Source organism: Carassius auratus, chromosome 24 (assembly GCF_003368295.1).
Source record: "Carassius auratus strain Wakin chromosome 24, ASM336829v1, whole genome shotgun sequence".
NCBI lineage: Eukaryota > Metazoa > Chordata > Actinopteri > Cypriniformes > Cyprinidae > Carassius > Carassius auratus.
In genome coordinates, this window is record NC_039266.1 from 18879684 (window position 1) to 18893133 (window position 13450).

Here is a 13450-nt window from a genome sequence, read left to right on the forward strand (position 1 = left end):
TAACTGTATCCACACCTTCTCAGCACTAGTTCTTCACGGCGCGTCTTTAGTAAATCCTGACAGTACTACTTTAATGGCAAAAGATGGTTTGCACTGGTGCAAACTGTTAGTAAATCTGGATCCAATAATCTAATTTGGTACTCAAGAAAATATTTTGTGATAGTGTGATACATTTGATTTATTTATTTATTTTTGGATGAATATAAAGTAAAAAAAAAAAAAAAAAATTTCAATATACATTTTGTAACATAAAAATATTTTCTGTCACTTATGATCTATTTAATGTATCCTTGCTGACTAAAACTATGCATTTCTTACTATTCTACTGACCAAAAACTTTTGAACAGTCATGTATTTAAACTCATATTATTAATGCATGATTGTCAAAGTTCTTACACATATTCTTTATTTTTTTAATTTTTTATATACAAATTCAGAGCTGCCTGCCACACTGAAGGCTGAGTGAGTGGCGTCCGCAACCGAGCCCTGAGGGAACGTTTTTTCTACAAGCTGAACGTTGGTTGCATTTGAAGGAAACAAAACAACAACAGACTTACAGGAAGCAGGAAAGGCCTTCCTCCCAAAGGGTCATGGGAAATTGCATTACACCTGCCTCAGTAAGAGGCAAAGGGGTCGTGGCCCACAGCCAGATACCAGCCACCAAACAGATGCTGCCTGTAAGAACTCTGCTCTCGCACCGGAGACCGCCGCTCCCTCTGAGGGCTTCCCGTGACAGCTTATTACAGGCCAGATGGGGATGAGAGCCACTGTCTGTGGGCCAGGGAGTCTGGAGCAGGGACGCTTTTCCCCTCTAAGCAGTTTGCTGTACACAGTATTACACACTTTGATGGAGAGAGAGCGCACCTGTGTAGCTGGCCTGCTTTCGGGGACGAGTCTATGACCCGTCGTCACCCGGTTTCACATGGAGAGCTGCTTTCCATGGTCCTGGAAGTGCAGTGGACCTACTGCAGCAATCGTGAGTGCCTTAAAAAGGTGGCATGCCTTGCAGACAGAGAGCTTTAAGAACCACTGAAGAGCATTCATAGATGAAAATCGACTCGTGAGATGCAGTGAACTGCACAGTGACTCCGGGAGCAATGGCTGCATGGTTAAGGGTTGGGGGGAGGCCTTGTATGAAAATAAAAGAAGGGGGTGCACTGGATTCTTTATATTTTTTTCCATGCCGTCACTGCAGGGCAGGTTAAGCAGGGAACCAGAGTGCTTTTGCTATTGGAAGAGAAAAAAAGAGAGGGATGGAAAGCATCCCGAAGCCCCCTCAGGCTGTGAGGAGAGGGGGCGAAGGGGAACGCTGGGAGGAATGCAGGAATAATAGCAGCTTTACACCTGAAATTTTAATTTTACAGCGCAAGGTCACGGAAGGTGGGCACTCTCGTTAAGGGCTGCCGGGTCTCGCAGGAGGCATGATGGAAGTCGGGTGTCATCCGGCCCTGTTTGGTAGGCTCAAAATAGCTCTGGGAACGAGAGCCGGTTTTAATTTGCGAAACTGGGGAACTGTGTTGAAGGCAGAAGGTGAAAAAAAGATGAGATCCCGAAGGATGCTGAGTCAAACCTGAGTGAGAACTCTGTGACCCCTGAGATCTTTCCCTCACACTTCTTTTCCTGTGATTACAAATCGTTAAAAATTAATTGTGCCCACCAAATTACTAAAATGTTTGCAAGATGAGATGAAAAATATGCATTGTGACAATGAACAATTTTAATTAAAGCAGAATGCTGACAAAAATGTGCTAACAATGTTTTTAAAAGTGCATATCTAGAAGAATATGATTGTTTCAAATAATCAAATAATACTTAATATTTGTAAATATTAACTCACTAGATTCGCATGAGCTGAAGCCAAAGTGCTCAAATGAACTGCTTTGTTAACAGGTTCATTAGATCATCCAAGCACATCCTATACACTAAAATTTTAAATAATTTTAAATAAAATGTATTTTTATTATCATGACATGACAAAATTACAGTGCCCCACATATGCAATGCATAAGAAAAAAACAAGATTAATTAAGTAATCTTTCGCAAAAATTGATGATAGTTCCATCATTTTAGTACAATTTATGTCTTTCGCACACCTTATTAATTAGTTCCCTCATTTAAAAAAAAAAGAAAGAAATTGTGGCTATTTTTGATTATGATTTAATTATTATTATTATTATTATTGTATTTTGATTAAGAATTTAACTAACTTAAAAAGTTAAATCAAGGCCATGAATTAGTACAAACTGATTATTAATTCCTGGCCACGCTATTATTTTTTACATTTATGCATACTTTAAATTATGAACTTTAAAAGACAAAAACTATGTTGCTTTTCAAATTCCATTTGCTGTTTAACTTAAAGAAACATATTAAATAGTTATTAAAAGTTATTAAATGCATTAAATAATGCCTTTAAAAGAATTGTGCAAAGCAATTTTATCTATGATGACTCTAAAAACAACTTTGTGCTCAAAATAAAGACAATTACCTTATTTAATGCTCACGACACTATTTCAGAGCATTCAGTAAATGTTAAACCAGTTTGTGAACAAAACATTTTTTTTTTTTTTTTGCATAAATACTGTGCAAGTGCGTTGTGAATTTCCCCTTAATGTTTAAAGAATTAATCAACAATAAACAGGAATTACCAGCATTAATGTTTAACATATGTAAACAAAAACATCTCTAATCTGCTGCAAGTTAAATGTTAAACAGCTCTTAGAAAATAGGCCCCGTTTCATAGCAAAACAAACCGAAATGAGAGCAATCGGGAGAGAATATTAACATGCCATTAAAATCAAATTGTATCTCTTTTCATGCAGTCAGAAACAATGCTGAATTAATGTTTTTCCCCCTTCTTTTCCACAGGCAAGGAAAGTAGACGAGGTGCCAAACGGAGTGATTAAATGATATTGCGTCTCTTTAGTTCTCTTGGCAGATACCTGCCCTCGGGCTTTGATTAGCTCTTTGTCTTACAGCGGAAAATCTAGAGCAAACCGAATGGATGTGACTGCAAATTTACAGCCATGTTAGAGGGAAATAACTCTGTCTTTGTTCGGCTGGAAAAGCTGGTGCGCGTTTACTCAGGCCTGATATGGACAAAGAGAAACGGTAATGTGCAAGGTCACATACATCACCTCTGGGCTTAATTCATGTGACAGACCTTCACAGCCAGATCGTGTGCAACGACTTTGATGAGAAAACATCAAGCAGGTGTACCAAACTCAAAGGAAAAAAACACAGCGTGATCATGTTCAGCCAGAATGTACTGAAAGTACTACAGAAAGTATATTATGATATAGTCAGTCACTTGACTGATTTGAGAACCTAAAAGGTAGCATCTATGAGGAATAGTTCAACCAAAAATAAAATCTTTTACTCACCCTCCTGTCATTCGAAAATGTATAGTTTTCCTTTCTTTTGGACAGACATAAAATTAAAAGTAATTGGTGTATATGAAGATTTTGGGTGATTAATAGCTTTAGTATGTTGCTCAGTTCTTCGCACACAAATCATACTGTTTCTTGAATGAAACACACAATCATATGGCCAACTTGCATAAGGAGTTTTTTCAGCATTTTTCCACAGTCCATATTCACTTTCCACAAAACATTTGATTTTGTGTTCCACGGGTAAAAAATTGCAGAATTAGCATTTTTCCTTAAAAATGTGGTGGTCAAAATTATTATAGGATTCATTTACTTTAAAGACTACCATTTACTTTAAACAGTTTAAATAATGTTTCGAGACACTTAAGGCTAGTTTTGGTGGTTGTTAACTAATAAAGGGATATTTCCCTAAAAAAATTAAAATTCTGTCAAATATTTCTCATCCTCATATCGTTCCAAACCCATAAGACCTTTGTTCATCTTCGGAACATGAATTAAGAGATTTTTGATGAAATGTGAGAGCTTTCTGACCCTCCATAGACAGCAATGCAACTGACACGTTCAAGGCCCAGAAAGGTCGTAAGGAAATCATTAAAATAGTCTGTGTGACATCAGTGGTTCAACCGTAATGTTATTAAGCTACGAGAAAGCTTTTTGTGCATAAAGAAAACAAAAACAATCATGGAACTTTCATAAATGCGTGGCAGAGAATGACACGGAATATTTGAATTAAGTTATTTTTGTTTTCTTTACGCACAAAAAGTATTCTTGTAGATTCATAACATCAAGGTTCAACCGCTGATGTCACACGGACTATTTTAATGATGTCCTTACGACCTTTCTGGGCCTTGAACGTGTCAGTTGCATTGCTGTCTATGGAGGGTCAGAAAGCTCTCACATTTCATCAAAAATCTCTTAATTCATGTTCCGAAGATGAACAAAGGTCTTACTGGTTCTGAACGACATGAGGATGATTAATTAATGACAGAATTTTTGTGTCAATTAACACTTTAATTACCAGTGTCTCAATCAAGTAACAGAGAAAAAGGCATATAAAACCAGTTTATATTCAAATTTAAAGATGGTCTTAAGTGGTCTAAGATGTTTATTTTTCAGCAACGATGGCATAAAATCTAAATGAAAAAGCTTCACAAACTTGACCGTGACAGGTACTGTTTCAGCCTTTTAGGCTTTAGAGACTCAAAACATGTCTTTTTATTTTTTCTATTCATTTTAACAGCATTTTATACTGTTTTCCAACTACACATGAGAAATCCAAACAAAGATTATGATATCAGAGAATAAAGTCCTCTAAGGTGCAGAGATGCAATGTTTTCCTATCAAGCACATCAGCTGACAGGATGTTATTCTGCTTTTCACAGTTGCTGAGGGTGTAATCATAAGCAAAGACGCTGTTTTTTTTTTCTCTGTAATAGGCATCATGCCCTTGTGTGAAACCCAAAAATGACAACAACAACAACAACAAATCTCCACCTGAATCTCAATGGGCCCAAAACACGAAAACTTCATTTGATATTGGAGTTATGCATTTAAATGAAAACTGTTCACGAACCTCAAAAGGGATTATTTGTGGATTATTAAATTCGGCTAATTCTGTTATGTGATGGAAAAGTGTTATTAAAATGCTTTGACAACCAATGTTACGGTAAAGTGGAGAGGCACTGATGCAAGTTTGGCAAAGTTGACAGTGTCTCATCAGCCTTTCATAAGTGCTGAAATGTGCTCTGATTTGGAATGGTGCGGATAGGAAAGCACATGAATCTATACCTTATTAAAGGTGCCATCTGTAATGTTTGGCAAAAAAAATCAAGTCATACTCCACATTCCATACCAGATGGGGGCAGTATGCCTCAATAAAGTGAATTGGTCTACTCTAGAGTAACAAACGAGAAACGGCATAGTCTATGCTCCGCCCCTACCTTCACAACAACACTACAGCCATAGCCGAAGCCTAACTGTGAGTTCACACCGCCGGTGTCTAGAGCGTCAAAAATCGCTCTTGCCGCTCTGCTCACGACGCTGCAGAAAGATTCGCTCTAACGTAGATCGAATGCTTATTTTGTATTTAAAGCGGCCGCAAAGCAAACAAGCTTGTTGATCTCGTGCAGACTAACCACAAGGAGTTATAAGTTAACCTCATTAAATATTGTTGTGGACGAAATATTAGGATCCTTTACTTAAAATGAACAATCTCAGACACCTTGGTCCACGAATCACTTTTAATTCATTTTTTATGTCCCTGTACGCAAACAGGGACACATCATAGATTAATACAAACGCTAGACAGCAATAATCTACCTGTCATTTATTCTGCTTGGGAACTGATGTGCCAACTCTCAAGCATTCACCGTGAGACACAAGCAATTGACTCTTTTCACACGCTTTCACACCACACATCAATTTTTTCACGCACAGAAAAACCACGAAGCAAAGAGGACACGGAGACCAACATACTAGACAGAGCAGGTTAGTTATGATACAATAAAAAAGGGTAACGTTAAGTTATAGCTAGCTAATTATCAAATGCAGCTATGGTTAGCCATCGCTAACATTAGCACGTTTATCGAACAGCCTTCGATACATTGCTATGTTATAACTTCCCGAAAACATATAAAACAAACTTCTAGCGAAATACTAACAGCATCTAACTTACTGTTAGAAATGTTGCAAGTTCAGAGTCGAGCCTCATTTCTTTATGGTCCATCAGTTGTCTCCAGCGATTGAAAACAGTGCCGATGTTTACTCTGATTCGGCTCCTTTTCTTATCGGATTTGATTTGTGATTCCGAGTGCGGTTGTTTCCCTGTAGCGGGTGGTGGTGGTAGGGGTCTCTTGCCAAGGGCTTGAGACATCATTTCTCTCTCTTCCCTGAACTGAAATGAAGTAGGGGGCTGTACTTTCCACATGATTGACATCAGGTTCAAGTACACGCCCACAAGCCATGCAAGTTATTCGTGTATTGCAGGTTGGCTGGTGGTTATGTTGCCCGCATACTGCCTCCCATGGCCGAAACTGTTATTACGACACCTGTCGGGCCGGGGCTAGTAATGCTAATGCTAATTAAGGTTGATATCTCTGCAGCACTATAACTTGAAATTTTTTTTATGACATCATCGCCCTTATTTCTTCTCATTCTTTTGATGCGTGTAAGTCATGTTATGGATATTTTTACCTCAATTTTTGCATATGGCACCTTTAAAGAAGCAATATCAAAATCTGCATCACTGCAAAATCCATGAAGAGCAATACAAGAAAAAAAGAGCAATAATGAAATATTTTATAGAACTGTACATTGACCAGTACAGGTCTTATGTTGTGGGTTTGGACCAGCATACACACTGAAAAGAAAACCTAAACTGATATTTAGGCACATCTGATTAATGTCCGCATCAATATAACAGTTGAACTCAAGCGCAAATAAGCTTCCAATCCAATCCAAATCTCAATTGAGTTCCAAAACCCAACAAACTGCATTTAAACAGAAATCAAAATAAGCATTATAAAAATCACATGACCAATAAATTACTTTTAAGTAACCAATCTAGAGCGCACTACATACACATAAGCTCAAACACACTGGGTAAAAACAAGTGCAGAAATGATTTTCACTTAGAAATTACTAGTAAATTTGACAAACAATTACAAAAAATTTCGAGCACCAAACTGAATTAAATGTGGAATCAAAGTAGAAAAACTAAAACATAATTTTCTTGTAAAATTTAGTTTTATGTACAACTTAAAAAAATATATATTTCTTTATGTTGTATACTAACATGCAGGATCCTCCCAGAAATGAAACTTTACTCTTAAAAATACATGGTACACAAACGTATTGGGTGAAATTATTAATTTTAATTTACACGTAAATATTACTAACGAAACATTTGCTTAAGATGTTGGCCTTATTTGCACCAACTTCAGTAAAAAAAAAAAAAAAAATGAATGCAAGATGGTGGATGATGCAAACTGGAGAAAGAGAGTTTCTATGTGTTTCAGGTAGCTCTATTCTTTTTGTTTACTAGTAAATTTCTATAAATGCATATGAATTTACTTGAGAAGTAACGCTGCTTAAGATTAAATTTTTTTAAGTACAAACTATTTAAATAATGTGAAAAAGTTGTCAGTGTATTAAGACAAAAATACACACTATGAGAAGAGTGTCTTCATATTTTATGTATTCTTCTCAAGTAAATTCATTCTAAGATAGTTTTACTAGAGAGAGCGAGAGAGGCTTCAAAAATGCCTTAAAATGCTCACTAGTTTTTGGAACAGAGCATGTGTTTACTGTCAGATCCACAGTATGGCTCTACTCGATCCATAAAATAAAACACAAAAAGCACAAAACTGTGAGTGCCACATCTTTCCCAGCAGGCATCATGCTCATGGTCTCCTAACACGTTTTCCCTCCCTGCTGAGTGACAGCAGACTACAAATACCTCAGGGTACCAAACATCATCTGGCATAATAATCAACAATTATAGAAGAAAAAAAAAATCCACACAAACTAACAGTTCATACATGTTTTAAGGCATGTATAATGCTAAATAACATTACATGTAGGCATGGTACATAGTGTATCTCTTCGTACCACCACGGTTAATATAGTTCCTTGATTTTCACTCACCTGATTTCCTGACAAACAAATATGCCTTTAGGTTTTTAACTATATAAGACCCTAAAAAGCATGTGCGGGGACTGCTTTAGCTCACAGTCGACAGTGTCTCTGCATGGTGTCTGTGTACCGTAGGTGTTGAATGTTGGATTTACCTGCCCACAGGCGAGCCCCATTCCTCTCTCCCCCATTCCATGAGGACATGATAGATTCAGCTCCAGGGCATCAGCGCCAGACTCCTGTGAGATGGATGCAGAAGCTTCTGATTATTTACAAATAAATTCAATGCATATTTTAGCTTTGAATCACAATCAAGTTGTGGCAACCCTCACACATACCATATACATATACAATATATGAAAAAATAAATAAAAAAAATCACTTAAAATGAATTGCATCCACTTTGAGGATTGCATCCACTGCCTGCATTTCTTTTTTTTAAGGATTCATGCAAATTAGACAACATTATGCCCAAAACAGAATACAACAGACTAGCATATTGTGGTGTACAAAAATTAGTTATTTTGTAAATTAGATTCTACAATAGTGCAAATTCAGATAAAAATTCAGAATAAAATGTGTCTAATTATGCATGGTGCAGCACTATATTAGCAAACTGGGCTGATGATGGATTGTGAATGAGAAGCAGGGCTTTGCGCTTAAAAACAGCAAAAAATATTACTCCGCAGTCTATGAAAATTAATAATAAAAGTTAAAATTAGAATCATAGACATAATTTCACAAATAACAATAAAAATATAATCAAAATGAGTATACAAATAAATAATTCTGTCATAATTTTTTTTTTCACTCTGATGTCATTTCAAACATTTATTACTTTTTTCTTATGTTTTAACTTTTTTATTTTTTATTTGATTTACTTAAAGTCATCAGGGGTTAATAGGGGTATTTTGGACCTCATGAACTTTTACTGTATGGAAAAAATATATATAATTCTAAATAATATTGCCTATGGTGATATTCAGAAAAAATAAAGTCATGCAGGTTTGAAATGACCTGAAATGATGACAGAATTTTCATTTTCACTGCTCTTTTTTATAAACGATCTACTGACCCTAAAGTATCTACTATAAGCACAGTGTGCTTTGTTGAGTTCAAGGATGTCAGACCAAACTTGTAGAAACTACAACGAATCATCAAAAAACAACTTAAGTAAAAAAAGAAAAGAAAAAAAAAGAACTCTTCAATACACTTCAGGTTCAGCAAAGAATGCTTTTCTTTTAAATAACGTTTCTTTTATTTTTACATGTACATAGTATAACTAATCACATATGCAGTCTTTCTGCATTGTCCTTTCAAATAATCTTGCCATGCAATCTAAGTCTATTCACCATGCAACGGCAAAACGAAACACAAAAGACACACACGCACAAGCTAATAAAGAATATAACTAAAAAAACAAACAATTTTAATGTTTATCAGACTCAAGCAGATGCAAACAATGAGCGAAGCAAATCAACACTGACTGAGACATCGGCTCTAAAATAGATGAGAGCGGTGATAAGTGTTCCACACGGATGCACGAGAGAGGAGCGAGCGAGCGAGCGGGCGGGCGGCACGCAGACCGGGGTGGGGTGCGTAGCCGAGCCAAGTTTGACAGGCAATTACAGATCCACGGGGGCTTTAAACCACATCACATGGGGGATTTAAACAATTACAAAAGGCTCTACAAACCTGCCACAGTGACTCCATCTGTAGATTTATGATTTTCCGCAGACTGACAGCCATTAAAGGGGGAAAAGAATAATAAGCATTTTAGCCTTACAAAGTGCAGAGGACCATGAGGTGGGCTGATGCTATTTATCACTGTCAGCCGGGGGAACGGGACAAACCTGTCGCTCTTACAGGATTAGGTCCCAGATTTCACGGTCAATTAGGACCAAATACAGGTACAAAATGGATACAATGTGCCGTGATCCCAAAGCCAATTATCAATGATGTTTAATTTCATCCAGTTTCTTTAAGCCCTTTATAAAAAGGAATGGGAGGAGGAGGAGGACGACGAGGGGGCAGGCTTTCCTTTTTGCCCTCCTGTCCAACAAAAGGGGCGACACGTGCACAGTGAATTAAGTGCTATCATCTCTCATCACGGTAAGCTGCTTTCAGAGAGAGAGGCTAGCAAGACTACTGTTTGATATTGCGGGCTTAGTACTGAGAAAAGGGATAGATTTAAAATAAGCCAAAGGAATCAAAAACAACAACAAAACCGCCAAGAGCAGTTTGCCGGGACACTAAGATCTCTCTTTTCTGACTGTATGAATTGTGAAATACAAGTGTCTGTCTATGGAGAAATAAAGCCATTGCATTCATAACTAGGAAGAAAAGTCGCAGCCACAACACCAGGGTGTCTGGATGGTTGCCAAAGCATTGCTATGCAGTTGCTAAGGTGTTCAAAAGAGTCCACAACCGAGTCTCTATGATATTTTGGTCTCTAGATTCATGTAAGAATGGAGCATTTGAATAATTTCATTCAGAACCGGTTGCATTTTCTTTTTTGAGAATTGATTTCTTTCTGAGTTTCGGTTTTGGACTCAACATTACAAAGAACCAACCAATTTCCCAAAAATCTGCCTCTTCCTTTGAGAATATCTTTAGGACTCTTCAGGCAATCTTGTTTTCTAGGCGTAGGCTTGATACATGCTGAAACTGGTGATTAGAAATAATGTTAATTAACATAAATACATTGAAACTGCTTCTGTACATCTATCTTAAAACTTGAAAGCATATTCTTGCAACATTCTGACCAATAGGGGATTATTTAGTAATACATTTCAGTGGATTTTGAATATTTCCCCTCATATATTAACATTCTCATTTAGTTTTTTTGTTAAAAAAAAAAATAGAATATAGAATATAGAATATACAGATATAGAAACTCCTCATCATATGCAGCACCAGATTTGTTCAAAACCGTTTATGCCAAGTATTAGAAATAACAGTGATGGTCTCTTCAGTAAACACCACTAATGTGCACTGAAAAAAAAAAAACACTTAAACTACTCATAAAGCTTTTGATTATCATTAAAGTAATCATAAAGAACTAAATCAACTATATCTAACTATATCATCTTATCAGCTTGTATCACCAACCACAGTACTTTTTGTGAACATTTTAAAGGCATGCTCAACAAAAGAGAAGATCTGGATCAAACCTGACACTGTCTTTGATGAGGATTATCAACTCTAAAGCTGATAAGGACAACATTACCTATCGCTGGCATACTCCCTGGATCAGTATGGCTAGTTTGACCTCAGGGGGCATTAGAGAGGATGAGAAGTGGAAGACAAGAAAAGTATCTGGTGAAAAAATGTGCACTCAAAAGGCCAGGGGAATGGCAACAAAAGACACTATAGACATCCAGTCTTGTCTTACTAAACTCACTTATTACTAACCTAAGCAAACTAACTAGCATAGAATGATAATTTATAGATACCCCACCAGGATCGGTTGTTTCTGCTTCCTGGTCTTTCACAGGATGTCGTCATAGAACAACTCCCAAGTAAAAGCACTATAAGCAGCTTTTTAAGGAATACCACACATCAAATGTCCCAACTACCTGACAGACATCACTGAAATAGGTGTCCTTAGAATTCAGATATCTCTCTGTTACACCCCTAGGCACTCTACATTAAAAAAAAAAAATCCAGCAATGCTGTGGAGGAAGCTAGCTAGTTAACTGAAATTGTACAGAAACATTCTCCTAAGAGCAGGGTTGTGCACCATTTAGAACTGAATTTGGAATGTGTTCATGGAATAAAATGAAAATGTTGGCATGAAAAAGCCTAATTTGAAAGCTTTCTGACAATAAATAAATAAATGTTGAAATTATTATGTTTATAAGCCTTACAGTTAGTACATGGGCGGAGGGAGGGATGGACGGATGGACAGAAAGATAGATATATAGATAGATTGATTGATTCTGCTCTTATTAACAGTTTATTAGTTTATATCGCCCTCAAATTTTGAGCGAGCGAGACACACACAGAGGTGTAGCCTGGGAATCTGGCATTTGAGTGACAGCAATGAGGCTTTTATTAGTTTAAATTCACGTATTCACAGATTCTGTCGCTATGCCACTCACGAACAACCGCACATCGCGCACTTATTATTATTGGGCCTGCTTTTAGCCATTTATCTGCAATCCACTGTTCCCTTTTCTTCTGCCAACTTTCAATTGGATAAAATAGGAACAGCTCACGGAGAGACTTTGACATTTATGAATTATAGCCTCAGGCACATCGTTATGATGTAATATTTCTCTCAAAGGCAGCGATTTTATGGAGGGGGAAAGTAGCTGAGGAGAGGTGGTGGCTGGAAGTAGAATGGTTTACTTCAGACTGACACTTCTGTGAGGGGGAAAAGAGAGAGATTCTGGATGGTACAGAGAGAGAGAGTGAGAGAGAGAGAGAGAGAGAGAGAGAGAGAGAGAGAGAGAGAGAGAGAGAGATGGGTGTGCAAGAAAGGGATAGAAAGCATGAAAAAAAACAACAACTTTTAAGTAGTATCCTTAGGCGAGGAACAGTGTTAAGTGTTCCCTTAGATTTCAAAGTGGGAATGAATGGCTGATTCTCTTTGAAAATGGAGTTGCCATGGCAACTGATCCTTTATTTCATATTTGCTGGCATAGGTAGCTAAACAGCAGACGCGAGGAAGACGAGGCATTCAGACCACAGAGGACTTCACAGACCAGACCACTAAAACCCACGACGCCAGACGAGGTCCAAAAACAAATGGCCTTTCACCGCTTCACCCTGATCATCCGTATCTCCCGCTCATCCTTTTCTCATTTCATCTCTGACAACAGATCAATGCTTTCACTTTCATCCAGTATAGGTAAAAGAGCAAGACCTTCAAATCGGTCCTGTATTCGTTTTGTTGGGGATTTTATTCAAGTTTAAAGCATGAAGTGAAGTGCGGTGTGACACGGCAGCCGTACCCTGAAGCGATGCTCTCACCATACTTTACATCATTGGCTTGCCTTATGAATACATAATATGCAAAATGTACCTGGGCTCCGGTGACGGGGGATGTCAGGCGAATACGTAATGACAGAAATATGGAGGGGGTGGGGAGGCAGGAAATACCAGATGTCCATCTTTGTCGTTAGTAAAAGAGGGTTTTGGGTGGGTTTGACAGGCTGGTTTAATGAGGTGAGAGAGAGGATAGGGTGACGCGTCGATGTAATCGATAGCAGAATTAACACATTGACATACAGACTGTTTACTTTCAGCCATTTTCTCTGCACAATTAAGCGCCTGAGATCTGCAAGTCAACTATGATTAATCCCTGGGTCACTCCACTGTCTCTCTCTATTTCAACTTAAAGTATCAAGGCCTGTGTTTATAACATCAAATGTGTGAGTATAAGTGGCGTGTAGACATATCGGAGAGAGTCATTTCTCCACAAC

At 37.5% G+C, this 13450-nt stretch overlaps 1 pseudogene; it reads right to left on the reverse strand.

Moving 5' to 3' along the window:
• The window catches only part of LOC113042700 (dihydropyrimidine dehydrogenase [NADP(+)]-like), a 77755-nt pseudogene that overhangs the window by 29908 nt on the left and 34397 nt on the right, over positions 1-13450 (reverse strand).